This window comes from Stenella coeruleoalba (assembly GCF_951394435.1).
Source record: "Stenella coeruleoalba genome assembly, chromosome: 9".
Taxonomy (NCBI): Eukaryota; Metazoa; Chordata; class Mammalia; order Artiodactyla; family Delphinidae; genus Stenella; species Stenella coeruleoalba.
The window spans coordinates 53,096,831-53,110,629 of record NC_137155.1 but is presented as its reverse complement, the minus strand read 5'-3'; the positions used below and the strand labels follow the sequence as shown (position 1 = coordinate 53,110,629).

The 13,799-nt window shown below is 36.2% G+C and overlaps 1 protein-coding gene across 3 annotated transcripts in view; it reads left to right on the top strand.

Annotated features, from left to right (window-relative positions):
- ZNF804B (zinc finger protein 804B) overlaps positions 1–13,799 on the top strand; it is a gene marked incomplete at its 3' end in the record, with an annotated part of 871,582 nt that overhangs the window by 240,680 nt on the left and 617,103 nt on the right. The gene's annotated exons all lie outside the window — the stretch shown is intronic.

The following is a 13,799-nucleotide window of genomic DNA, read 5'->3' as shown; positions in this document are numbered from 1 at the left end:
TTGAGTGCAAGCTTTGAAATCAGATCGATATCCCAGCTCTGCTACTTTTTCTCTGGGCTTATTCAAGTTACTTAACCTTTTTTATGCTTGAGTTTCTATCTGAAAAATAGGGTATCATGCTCATTTTGCTAAGTTGTTATGAGGTTTAAAAATACTGTCACATGTCAAGCAATCAATAAACATTTGCTGTTATTTAATTACTGGTTTTATTATTATCAACTTGAGGAAAGAATAAATATACATTTTCTACAGTGAATAATCATAGCATGCTCAGCTGATTATTCTGAAAGTACTGCATAATTACTTTACTATGAAAGAACATAATATTTCTATGCTAGGGAAAAAATGTCTGGACAATGGTTTATTCTCTAAATTGTCCAATTGATGAAATTACTATTTTCTAAAGAACTCAGTTGTTACAAATGCCCTTAAAAGAGACAACATGCTGTTTGAGAAAGAACAGTAGACCTGAAATCAGAAGGCCTGGGTTAGAGTCCTAGTTCACTTCTGGTATGGTTAGGATTTGAGTTTAGGTGACAAATCAAGGTGCAAGTTACTTAGCAAATCTGAACTTCAATTTTCTACCTCCATAAAATAAAAGCAATAATAATTTGTAAACTAGTTAATTTCATAGAGTTGCTAAAAGAAATAAAGAAATCATAAACATAAAAGTTGTTTATAAAATGCAAAGCAGTACATAAATACAAGGTACAAAAACACCTTGCTATCGCTATTATTATAGTTATTATAAAATTGAGGTTCTCCACTGCTCATTATTTGCTAGTCTCTTGTGTTATATGGACATGGTTTGCTGTTGGAGTGCCAAGTGAGAGCAAATTGAGTAATATTCTTTCTTAAATTTATTTTTTTAATTTAATTATTTTATATTGGAATATAGCTGGTTTACAGTGTTGTGTTAGTTTCAGGTGTACAGCAAAGTGATTCAGTTATGCATATATCCACTCTTGTTCAGGTTCTTTTCCCATATAGGCTATTATAGAATATTGAGTAGAGTTCCCTGTGCTATACAGTAGGTCTGTATAGCAGACCTATTGTTGATTATCTATTTTATATATAGTAGTGTGTATATGTTCTATTGTCTAGAACATAGTGTTGATTATCTATTTTGTATATAAGTAGTGTGTATATGTTCATCCCAAACTCCTAATGTATCCCTTTCCACCACGTTCTTGACGATGTAGTCATACCCCCTAAGAATGGGGTTCAGAACTTTGAAACATTTCACACGTGCTAATAAAACGCTATTGGACGCAAATGACTTCTGCTCTGACAGCTGACCCTGCTTGGATTTAAATTGGTGTCCGTGAGGAGTGTGGCATTGCGCTATATCTTTCAGGGCTATCAGATTCTCTGCCTTTGAAGAGAAAATGTATTTTCTGGCTTAGTCACTACAGTTCTAGTTAATCATTTCCCTGGTGCTTCTCTTTTATGACTCCAGGCTGTGCAGTAGTTGTGCCGCAAAACTACATTCTCACAGGGCTCTTGATTTTATTTGAAGTTTTTGTGCTTATGCTTGAGTTTTCTATTTCTTAATATTTATGAATGGTCCCACAAACTTGATGGCAGTTTTAGAATCAGCCAAGAAATCCCCCAGGATATCTGATCCGGCTGTTTTTCTGAAAGAACAGCCACCACCAACCCCTCTCCTTTGCTTACTCTGGAGGTTCAATCAACAGAACCATAAGACGCATGCCTGAAGTCTGGAGCTTCTCTTGCTTTTTAGATTGAGGGTTGGAGATAGATCCAGCATAGCCACTGGATATACTTAATGTGATACATACATCAAGGGACGTTTCTCTAGAAAGGCAGACAGAAGGATAAGCTTGGCTCCCTAGGGTATAAGACCTTGATAAAGAGCGATCTCAGCCATTGAGAATCCAGCTCAGGGTTGAAGTAAATTCCAAAACCCAGTTGGGATGGAGGGTCTTGACCTGGATACTAAGGAATGAAGAGAACATAAGCTGTGCCCGCAGGGATAGTACAGTATGTGAAATACAGAAAAGCATGAGAGGACAAATGAAAGTAATATTAATATAACCGTGTAGTATATTACGTTTCTTCTGTATACTTCTCTGTATCTTCCAAATTTTATGTGGTGGACATGTATTATTTTTGTCAACAGGACAAATGTGCTGTGAGATATCTGAGGAAATAGTGTAACTACTTACAAGCTTCTTTCCTTCTCCATCCTTGTATTTCCAGAGGCTAGTATAGTGCCTGGAATGTTGTAGGCACTCAATAAATATTTGCTGAATGGAAGAATTAATTCATCTTAAAAAAACGTTGCAGAGAATTATGTCTCATATGACCATGAATATATTAAAAAGAAAAATATGAAATGGATAACATTACAATATGTATGAAGTCATTGGATGGTTTTGGTCACATGAGTGATATAACGTGAATAATATTTTACAAAAAGATCACTGGATACTGTGCAGAAGTGACCTTTGGGGAAGAAAGCAGAAATGTTTGTCCAATTAGAAGGCTATTCTGTATGATAAGCGTGAACCGAAGTGTTTGGTAAGGAATGGCTGCTGTTAATTGTATTTTGGCATAGCACTACAGTTCTTGTTAGCAGATTGGACATAGGCTGTGGGCAACAGAGAGTGGTAAAAAATGACTGCAGGTTTTTTGGCATGAGCTGCAGGATCAATGATGTATCATTTCCTGAGAAGGAGAATAGTGGCGGGGAGGATGTCTGGGGGGAAGGGGAGAGTACATAATTTTCTTTTGGTCATAATACATGTGAATTTCCCGTTATATATAAAAGATGCTCAGTTAATACAAATCTTATTTATTTATACAAATCTCCGCGGTTTAGGAGAGAAATCAGCTGAAGATATAATTTGTGTGTTGTACTGTCATTAAATATCTATACACTTAAACCATGGGACAGGGTGATTCTGCAGATATATATATGTGTATACACACACACACACACACACACACATACATTTATACATAAAGTGAGGGGAGAGAGAAGGAGGGAAGGAGGGAGGGGAGGGGAAGGGAGGGGAAGAGAGGGAAAATGATGCAGGTGGGTGACAGGTTAAATGCAGGAGCAGTATCCTGAAAGAGCAAAAATGGATAGGATCCAGGGGCTGAGAAAAATGTTTGGATTTACAAAAGATTAGAGACAGTACCTTACAAAAGCATTGGAGAGAAAGGAGAGTATTTACACACACATGTAGGGAGGCCAATAGGCAGATTAGGTGATTAGAAGATTGTCTAACCGAGAGGGAGTGAGGAGTGAAGGGAGTGTATCTGCAGTTTGGATAAAGAGAAGGTCTGAAATAATATCTTAGCATGTGGGAGAACCAACTGACTATGACTAGACACGTGCTGAGGGTCTGCTTGAGATTTGTGCTTAAAAATATTAGGTGAAATCAGTCAGCAAGGTTGAGTGCTTTTCCTTAACAATTCTCTGATGCTTAGCTGCAGGTGTGGAATAGGAAGACAGTTGGATTTAACCAGGGCTTACATTCTGTAAAATGAGTATGATGGAGTGAGAACAAGAGAATGGAGGGGATATGAAAAGGAGTGATTTACAATTATAGTGAACACCCTACTTTACTGTATAATGTGAAAATTTCTCATGTTGATCAATATTCTTATAATATTCTAAGTATATATCCAAATCAATTTATAATATATCCAAAGCATCCCATCAATGCATAATCATTCTTTGATGTCTATCAATATCGACGATGTCTTCTTTTTGTACCAGAACTCTTTACACCTTCAAATATGTAAAAACTGCTATGAAAAAGTAGAGGTTGCTTTTCCCTGTGCTTATTTCAATAAAAGTTAGTGAACTCTATTGCCGGGTACCAGGAACTTTTTCTCTACAATCAGTTTGACCAATGATTTTCAAAATTGCTTTGTTCTTGAGTCCGAAGGTACCACTTTCTCTCCTTCAGTCCAGAATTTGGTCCTGCGAAAAATCCCTAAGGATGCACTGAGAGGGAACACACTGAGAAAAACGCTGTTCTTGTCTCGGGAAGGAATCCTGGCCCCTCATGGGACCCAACAGCGTTCCCTGTGGGTTTGGGCTCGTGGCTGGCCCTACCTCTCAGCCTTCTCTTTTCAGCTACAATGAATCTCTGGTCCAGCTGCGACAGGAAAGCACATTTTACTAGAGAAAAGCCAATCCTTGACAATCGACAAGAAGATTCACAGCCCCGGCAATTGATGATAGGATAACGTGTGGCTGACTTCATAAAATGGCTGCAGTCAGACAAAAATGTGCCGACTGTTAGGAAATGAAATGTAATAAACCAGCTACAAAAATAGATTTAGAACACCATAATGTAAGGAGAAACTGGAAGCCATGAAGGGAAAGTGGTAGGGCTATTAGAAAGCTGAGTATTCAAGCTCTCATTAGACTTGGCTGCGGTCGATGTTCCCAGGTTAGTGGTATGAACTGTACTGTTCAAGTTGACTCAGTTTTATTTAGGGGCCTTTTTTTCCTTTTATAGCAGTATACTATTGTAAAGAAGGATTCTAACATTTCAGAAGTGCCCTTTTCCCTTTATAGCCAAACTTGAACTCCTTTTAGTGTCTGCTTGAAGCTTTGGGAGGTGTACTAACTCTTTTAGGTCACTAAACAAACATTTAATTAATTAGCATTGTTGAGCCAGGGGAAAGAGCCACGAATATGTGTTGATCAAAAGGAGGTCAGGCTGTAGGGTTTCGGTTCCCGCTAAAGTGACCAGGGATGTGGACAATTCCCATGTTTGTGTGACATTTGTCCTGGACAACAGAGATTGTCCTGTTGGGACAAGTCAGTCTTCTGTTTGCCTAATGCCACAGCATGACATTTCACAGCGTGAAGGTGGGAGGAAAACCCTTCTGCATAAAGAAGGCAATAAACAAGCAGAGGAACTAGGGAGCTCTTCTTCATCTCCCTCTGGCAGCCCAAGTAAAGTGAATTGTAAAAGCCTGACTTGGAGCCACACTGTTTTGAATGTAAAGACAAGGCCCAAATGTTCTGAATTTACTCCTAGGGAGTGCTCAGTCCAGCTGACTGTAACATAAGGAATTTAATAAAGTAAAAGCAAGTTATCTAATCAGACCTCCTGCTGCTTTTTTATATTATCAAAATGAAAATAGGCTTAATTTGGTGTTATTGTAATCGAATTCATTACAATATCCAAACATGTTTTATGCTTCCCCCCCTTGGATATTATATTGCCACTGACTGTATGGATGGGAAGGAGGTAAAATGCTCTCTTGCTGAATGCAGATTAACTAATTCTCGACACTGAGGTATTGTTCAACAAACTTCACAGATGGCAATTTATAAAAGGGTTATTTCAAATGGAAATATGATGGTTAAACTGAGTTCTCTTATTTTATTTAATAAAGAGTTTACTGGATGATTTTATATACAAGCTTATTATTAATCCAACATAAGGAGTTGTTTTCCATGAACTCATTGTAAGTGCGAAAGAATAAATTTGTAATTATCAAACAATTGCTATGAGCCCTGGTCTGCTAGGAGCTATGTGGGCTTCCTCACATAATAGGAGTGTGCTCTCTGCCCATGAGGCTGGTCAACTAGACAAAGGAAGCACGTCAGAAACTGAGCCTTAAGGAATACAGAGGACAATAGAAGTGTCAGTCATGAGAGTTCAGAGAGTGAATTCAAGCTATTCCTTTGCTTGAATTCGTGTTATATTACCCCTTAAATAGAGAATTTAAGTTTTCCAACTTCCTATATGGTGATTTCTTGTATCTCTCATTTGCCTTTTTGAAGATTGTGATGAGCTGGGTTTCATTAAGAATAGGTGAAGAAAGATCATTAATTCAGGATAATCAGACTGGCTCATCGGAATGTACTAAAGATAACAAGCTGATGCTTGTAGAAAACTTGTGTTTAACATACAATATAGAAATAGGAAGTGATATGTATATGCTGTATTCAAAACTTCCCAAATGATGATAGAATAGGCTGTTGGCTAAAAATGTTAAGCATGAAAAGGGTGGTGATATATTCCCAGATAGAAAATTGCTTGTAATGCATAATACAAACCATCAGTCAATACAGGGAAGACTTCCATAACTAAGAAAATGGGTGGGATATACTTACAGACAAAGGGGCAAGGCACACCATCTGTCTACAGAATGACGTTGATTGCTCGATTCCCGATTGTTAATTTATGTATCAGGTGATGACCAATTGAGGGAAGAGCAACTCCAAAATGGAACAGAGACACAGACCACAGACAGTTTGGAAGTCTGTGAGGAGGCTTCTTAACTTCTCTGGTCCTTGTCTAGGTGCTGTGGGTTGACGGTTGTTTGGACTTGCCATATTTTGTTTGTGTGTTGTGGGTTAGGATAGGACATTTCTCCTTTGAGTCGATAATTAGAATAAAAAGATCATATGACATCTTCCTCTCCTTCCTCACAGCCCTTGATTTGTGTTGGGGAGTTGTTATTCTCCCAGTCAATAGAGTGTGGTACCCTCCTTCTAGAGGAGCCTGACTTTGCCTTTGTTCTTGGTTCTTAAGTAGTCTTGGGATATAAGTATTAGTTATTTACCCTAGATAGGACTTTGGAAATTCAAACCCAACACAGTATTTTAGGATTTATATTCATGGAGAAAGAAGTGACCACAGAGTAGGACTGATGAGGAGAATAGAATATTGTCTCTCAGTCAAGATAAAGCATGGTCAAGTTATCAGTAACCCATAGAGTATTTGAATATGAAATAGGAATAATATCTCCTTCTAATTCACCCTCAGAGCACTGCTATCTAACTGCAAGCCCTAAGCGTACTGATGGAAGTGATTGCTAGCAGAGTAGCCTCAAAAGCGAGATGGGAAAATGTTCTCAGTAGTTAATAATAATAATTCCTTATATCTCAATGGAACTCTAAAATTTAAAGTAAGCTCCCACATATGCTATTTTATTTGATCATCAGTACAACCCCTGAACTGTGAAATAAATCCAAGTGGTAGGAAAAGAGCACCCACCCCCTATTCCCTCAAACAGCTCATGATCTGTATGAGACAATATCAGTCCAGTCCATATTATATTGGACATCAGTAACTCATTCATTGCTTTTCTAAATCAATACCAATATCTGTGGCACTGTATTTTATTAGATTAGGATGGCCACATACACTTCTAGAAACCAAGGACTGAAGATAGAAATTAAATTACACAGGACCATAAAGCAATTAGAAAGTGAGCTGAAATTAGAACTCAAAATTCTTACTCTTATTCTAATGCTGACAAGGAAGATCGTCTCTGCTAATTATTTAATAAAGAGGAAGTCTGAGCTTATATATATATATATATATATATACCTATATAGAGAGACATATATATATATGTCTCTATATATATTTGTAATGGACACTGGCCACATCCTTCTCAATTCAATATTTAACTACACAGTAGCGTATGATACTTAATTTAAAATTATCATTAACTTCCCAGTCAGCATGTGGCATTCTTCTTTTCTCACTTTAGATCACTTCATTCTGAAAGTATAAAAAAAGACCAGAGGCAGCAGTAAGACTTAACTGGACACATTTTCAAGTCAATGATGCACTGGATTTCAACATTTGTGTCTTGTAATCACAAGTTTGTACTAGCACTTTATATGTAAGGATATTAGCTAAATGGCATGGGGAAGATAAATTGTCCTCAGGTGCCCTTGCTGGCATTACAAAGGAGTTATTTTAGAGAGAACTTTTTATATCAAAGCCTTTTCAAAGAGCTAGTTCAGGGAACCATTTGGTATTTACAAAACTAGTATTTCTAAAACTGCAAGGCTCACATTCTATTAAAAAGGATTCTCACTTCTCAAAAATTTAAAGAACCCCTAGAATGCTAAATGTAAAGCTCTTTTAAATAGATGAAATGGACCAGCAGTGGAGAAAAAGCTGCAGCATGATCCAGTGGAAAGCAGTGGTCACAAGCTCCGGCTCTATCACTCTTTAGGTGTGTGACCTTGAGAAGGAAATATTGTTTCGGCTTCAGTTTCCTCATCTGAGATCAAATGAGGTTGGACTGTATCACATGCAAACACCATTTCCTATGACCATAACCTATGGTCATAAAACCTGTATTTTATAGTATTACGTATTTGGATTTGACTCCCTCACCAGCCTCACCAAACAAGGTTGTTTTAGTATTTCTACCCAGATTTCACTGAACACGTTTCTTCTCCTTTTTCCCAACAGACCTCAGCCTTTTGAAAAGTTCACCCATGTATTTCTGGAGGTTCCTGGGGGCGGCTTGCACATGCTCATGAATAAATCTCAGTGTGCCCAGTGGCCAGAGCTCCCCGCCGAGCCTCTGTCTGGGGCACTCAGCTCCACTACACCCACCAAAGCTTTGCTACTGCTCTGCTGGCCAATAGCCACCTTATCCAGATGCTGTCCCCTGGAACTCCCGAACTGTAGACCTTTGAGATGCAAACACTGTGCTGTATTTCCCACAGTCTCACTGCATCGGAACCAGTTTAGAAATGCATTTGCCTCCTGGCTTCAGCTCCAGTCATGGGACTGAACTGTGGATAAAGGCTGGAACGTCTTTATTTTCCTTAGTCACAGAACCCACACAGAAGTCTCCTCCTCACCAATCCCTTTTCCTCTTAAGCAAATCATCGGTGTCTAGATTCCTGAGAGGTTGTGGACCCCACAAAAGCCATCTCAATTTCAGCCAAGTCAAGTCTTCTCTTTTACTGTACATTCACAGATATTTGTTGGTGAGAATTAATATTTTAGAATGGTACAGAACACCTCCTGCAACAATTAACTGCAGTCTTTTTAATAAAGGGGGGGGGCAGTTAGCACGAGGACACGTGCCTTCAGATTAGAAGTGTCTTCTTGGAGCACATTGATTTTCCTATTAAAAGGTCTTTCATCTAATGTTTACTCTTAGGACTCTAAATTGTCTGAGTGATATGGGTTGCCACCATCAAGTAGATGTTCATAATTGTGACTTTAAAAAGAGGAGGTAATACTAATATTGGTATTGATTTAGAAAGGCAATGAATGTTATTAATGTCCAATATATTGATAATATGGACTGATACTGTCTCATACATATTATGAGGTGTTTTAGGTAAGCAAGGAATAATGGGTACACTTTTCCTATCATTTATATTTATTTTACAGTTCAGAGGTTGTATTCACAATCAAATAAAATAGTGTATGTGGGAATTTACTTTAAATTTTAGAGCTCCATTGAGATATAAGGAGTTATTATTATTATTTTTATTATTAACCACTGAGAAACTGTTCCCATCTAGCTTATGAGGCTACTCTGCTAGCCATCCCTTGCATCAGTACGGCTTAGTGGAAAGAGTTTGGGATTTGCAGTCAGACATGTGGGATCAAATCTTGACTGCAGCACTCACTGTATAGCAGAGCAAGTTATTTACAGTCTGAACCAATTTTCTCAGCTATTAAATGGAGATAATAATGCATAACTTGTAGAGCTTCTCTGAAGATTAAATGAGCCGATATATGTAAAGTACTTGATACAGTAAGCCTTAACATATGTCATATCTGAAGGAGTTCTTTTCCATAATGATTGGTTTCTTCTAGATTGTCACTACCTCTTAGGATATAGGGAGTGCAGAATGTTACTGTGTGACATTTATTGTGAAAGTAAATTTACTTCTCTGGTCTTTAGTTAGCTTAATGGAAAAATATGAAGTTTGGCTCCAAATGATTTCCAAAGTCCCCTGGAGCTCTAAAATTAGTGATTCCATAATTTTTAAATGTTTCATTCATTAGTTAAATAATATTACCTTTTCTTTTTGATACCTGTCAAATTCACTTTAAAAACTATTATCACACTTCATTTATTTCCTAATAAATTTCTGACAGCATGAATTAGACATTCAAGGATCCCACTGAGTTTTGTTAAATCAAGCCTACGTAATGCTAAGTGGGGTCTGAAGAAATAAAATCTTGTATTATGGTTATCACACATATTATTTAGTGAAGGATCATATGGAGTTTCCAGATGGTACTTATTTTTAGTGGGAGGTGATAATTAGCTTAATTCTGTCTATCAGGCAATGCACTATATGTCCTTTCATCACTTATTTCCATTGCTCTATGTATGCAAAAAATCAACTGACTAAAATCAATAATTTTCTTTTTTATTGAATATAGTTGGTGTACATGCTATGTTAGTTTCAGGTGTACCACGTAGTGATGCAACATTTAACTGCATTAAAGATGATCACCACAATAAGTGTAGTAACCATCTGTTCCCATACAAAGTTATTACAGTTTAGTGACCATATTTCTTATGGTGTATATTACATCCCTGTGACTTATTTATTTTATAACTGGAAGTTTGTATCTCTTAATCCCCTTTACCTATTTTGCCTAATTCCCCAGCCCTCTGGGGAGTTCTCTGTATCTGTGAGTATGTTTTCGTTTTGTTTTATTTTTTAGATTCCACATGTAAGTGAAATTGTAGGGTAATTTTCTTTGTCTGACATTTCACTTAGCATGATACCCTCTAGATCCATCAGTGTTGTCACAAATGACAAAATTTCATTGTTTATGGCTGAGTAATATTCCATTGTGTGTGTGAATATCTATATCTGTACACACCTGTTCTATATCCATTCATCTATCAATGGATACCTAGGTTGCTTCCATATCTTGGCTATTATAAATAATGTTGCAATGAATATAGGGGTGCACATATATTTTCAAATTAGCGTTTTTGTTTTCTTCAGAAAAATATCCAGAAGTTGAATTACTGGATCATATGGTAGTTCAGTTTTTAATGTTTTGAGGAATCTCCATACTGTTTTCCATAGTGATTGTACCAATTTACATTCTGACAAATAGTGTATTAGGGTTCCTTTTTCTCCACATCCTCACCAGCACTTGTTATTTATCCTTTATTTGATGATAGCCATTCTGACAGATATGAGGTTAAATCTCATTGTGGTTTTGATTTGCATTTCCCTGATGATTTATGATGTTGAGTATATTTTCACATATGTGTTGGCCATCTGTGTGACTTCTTTGGAAAAATGTCTTTTGAGGTCTTCTGCCAATTTTTTAATCAGATTGTTTCTTTTTTTGATATTGAGTTATATGAATTCTTTATGTATTTTGGATATTAACCTTTGGATATTCACCTTATTAAATATATTGTTTACAAATATATTCTCCCACTTAGTTGGCTGCCTTTTTGTTTTGCTGTGCAAAGTCTTTTTAATTTGTTGTACTCCCATGTGTTTATTTTTGCTTTTGTTTCCCTTACCTGAGGAGATATATCCAAAAAAATATTGCTAAGACTAATGTGAAAGAGCATGTGTCTGTGTTTTCTTTTGTCTATGTTTTCTTTTAGGAGTTTGATGGTTTTGAGTCTTACATTTAACTCGTTAATCTATTTGAGTTTATTTTTGTATATGGTAGGAAAGAGTGGTCCAGATTCATTCTTTCTCATGTAGCTGTCTGGTTTTCCCAATACCATTTAATGAAAAGGTTTTCTTTTTCGCATTTTATGTTCTTGCCTCCTTTTGCATAGGTTAATTGACCATATAAGCATGAGTTTATTTCTGGGCTCTCTACTCTGTTCCATTGATCTATTTGTCTGTTTTGTGCCAGTATCATACTGTTTTGATTACTGTGGCTTTGTAGTATAATTTGAAATCAGGAAGTGTGACACCTCCAGCTTTGTTTTTCTTTCTCAACTTTGCTGTGGCAAATTGGGGTCATTTGTGTTTCCATAAAAATTCTATAATTATTTGTTTTAGTTCTTTAAAATATACCATCGGTATTTTGATAGGGATTGCATTGAATCTGTAGATTGCCTTGGGTAATATGTATGTTTTAACAATATTAATTCTTCCAATCCGTGAGCATGGTATAGCTTTCCAATCATTTGTCTCATCGTAAATTTATTTCATCAGTGCCTTATAGGTTTCAGAGTATAGGTCTTTCACCTCTTAGGTTAGATTTATTCCTAGGTATTTTATTCTTTTTAATGCAACTACAAACGGGATTGTCTTTTAATTTCACTTTCCGGTAGTTTGTTATTAGTGTATAGAAATGCAACAGCTTTCTGTTTGTTAATTTTTTTATCCTGTGATTTTGCTGAATTCATTGATTAGTTCTGAAAGTTTTTTTTTTATGGAGTCATTAGTGTTTTCTATATATAGTATTATACAATCTTCAAAAAGTGACAGTTTTACTTCTTCTTTTTCAATGGATTCCTTCTATTTCTTTTTCTTGTCTGATTGCTGTGGTAGGACTTCCAGTACTATGATGAATAAAAGTGGTGAGAGTGGGCATTGTTGTTTTGTCCTGATCTTAGAGGAAATGCTTTCAGCTTTTTACCATTGACTATGATGTTGGCTGTGGATTTGTAATATATGACATTTATTATGTTGAGGTATGTTCCCTTCATACCCATTTTGTTGAGAGGTTTTATCGTAAATGGATGGTAAATTTTGTCAAAAGCTGCTTCTGCACCTACTGAGATGATTATATGATTTTTATTCTTCATTTTGTTAATATGGTGTATCACACTAATTGATTTGCAAATACTGAACTGTACTTGCATCCTTGAGATAAATTCCACTTGATCATGTTGTATGATCCTGTTAATGTTTTGTTGAATTCATATTGCTAATATTTTGTTGAGGATGTTTTTGTTCATCAGTGATATTGGCCTGTAATTTTCTTTTTGTGTGTGTATCGTCTTTGTCTGGTTTTGGTGTCAGGGTGATGCTGGCCTCTTAAGAGTTCAGAAACCTTCTGGAATAGTTTGAGAAGAATAGGTATTAACTCTTTTTTAAATGTTTAGTAGAATTTACCTGTGAAGCTGTCTGGTCCTGGACGTTTGTTTCTTGGGAGTGTTTTGTTTTGTATTGTTTTTAATTACTGATTCAATTTCATTACTGGGAATATATCTGTTCATATTTTCTACTTCTTCCTGATTGTCTTGGAAGATTGTATGTTTCTGAAGATTGTTTGTTTCTAGGAATTTGTCAGTTTCTTCTAGGTTGTCCAGTTTGTTGGTGTATAATTATTCACAGCAATCTCTTATGGTCCTTTGTATCTGTGGTGTCAGTGGTAAGTTCTCCTCTTTCATTTCTGATTTGTTTATTTGGGTTCTCTCCCTTTTTTTTCTTGATGAGTCTGGCTAAAGGTTTATCAATTTTGTTCAACTTTTCAAAGAACCAGCACTTAGTTTCATTGATCTTTTATATTATCTTTTTAGTCTCTATTTTATTTATTCCCTCTCTGATCTTTATTATTTCCTTCCTCTGCCATCTTTGTTCTTCTATATATATAGGTCCTGGAGAAATTTCTGGTCACACTGTGTCTTTTGATTGGAACATTTATTCCACTTACATTTAAAGTAATTATTGAAAGGTATGTACTATTGTCCTTTTGTTAATATCTTCTGGTTGTCTTTGTAGTTCTTCTATTTTCTTCTTCTTTTGCTCTTTTCCCTTGTGATTTGATGATTGTCTTTAGGTGTAAGGTAAGGTTTTTATCTGAGATTTTTCTAGTTTCCTGGGGTAGAGTTGTATCACTCTAAATGTCCTTCTTAGAACTGCCTCTGCTGCATGCCATAGATTTTGAATGTCATGTTTCCATTTTCATTTGTCTCCAGATATTTTTTGATTTCCTCTTTGATTTCTTCAATGACCCACTGGTTGTTTAGTAGCATATTGTTTAGCCTCCACGTGTTTGTGTTTTTCTCAGTTCTTTTCTTGTAGTTCACTCCTAGTTAATAGCGCAGAAAAGATGCTTTATTTGATTTCAGTC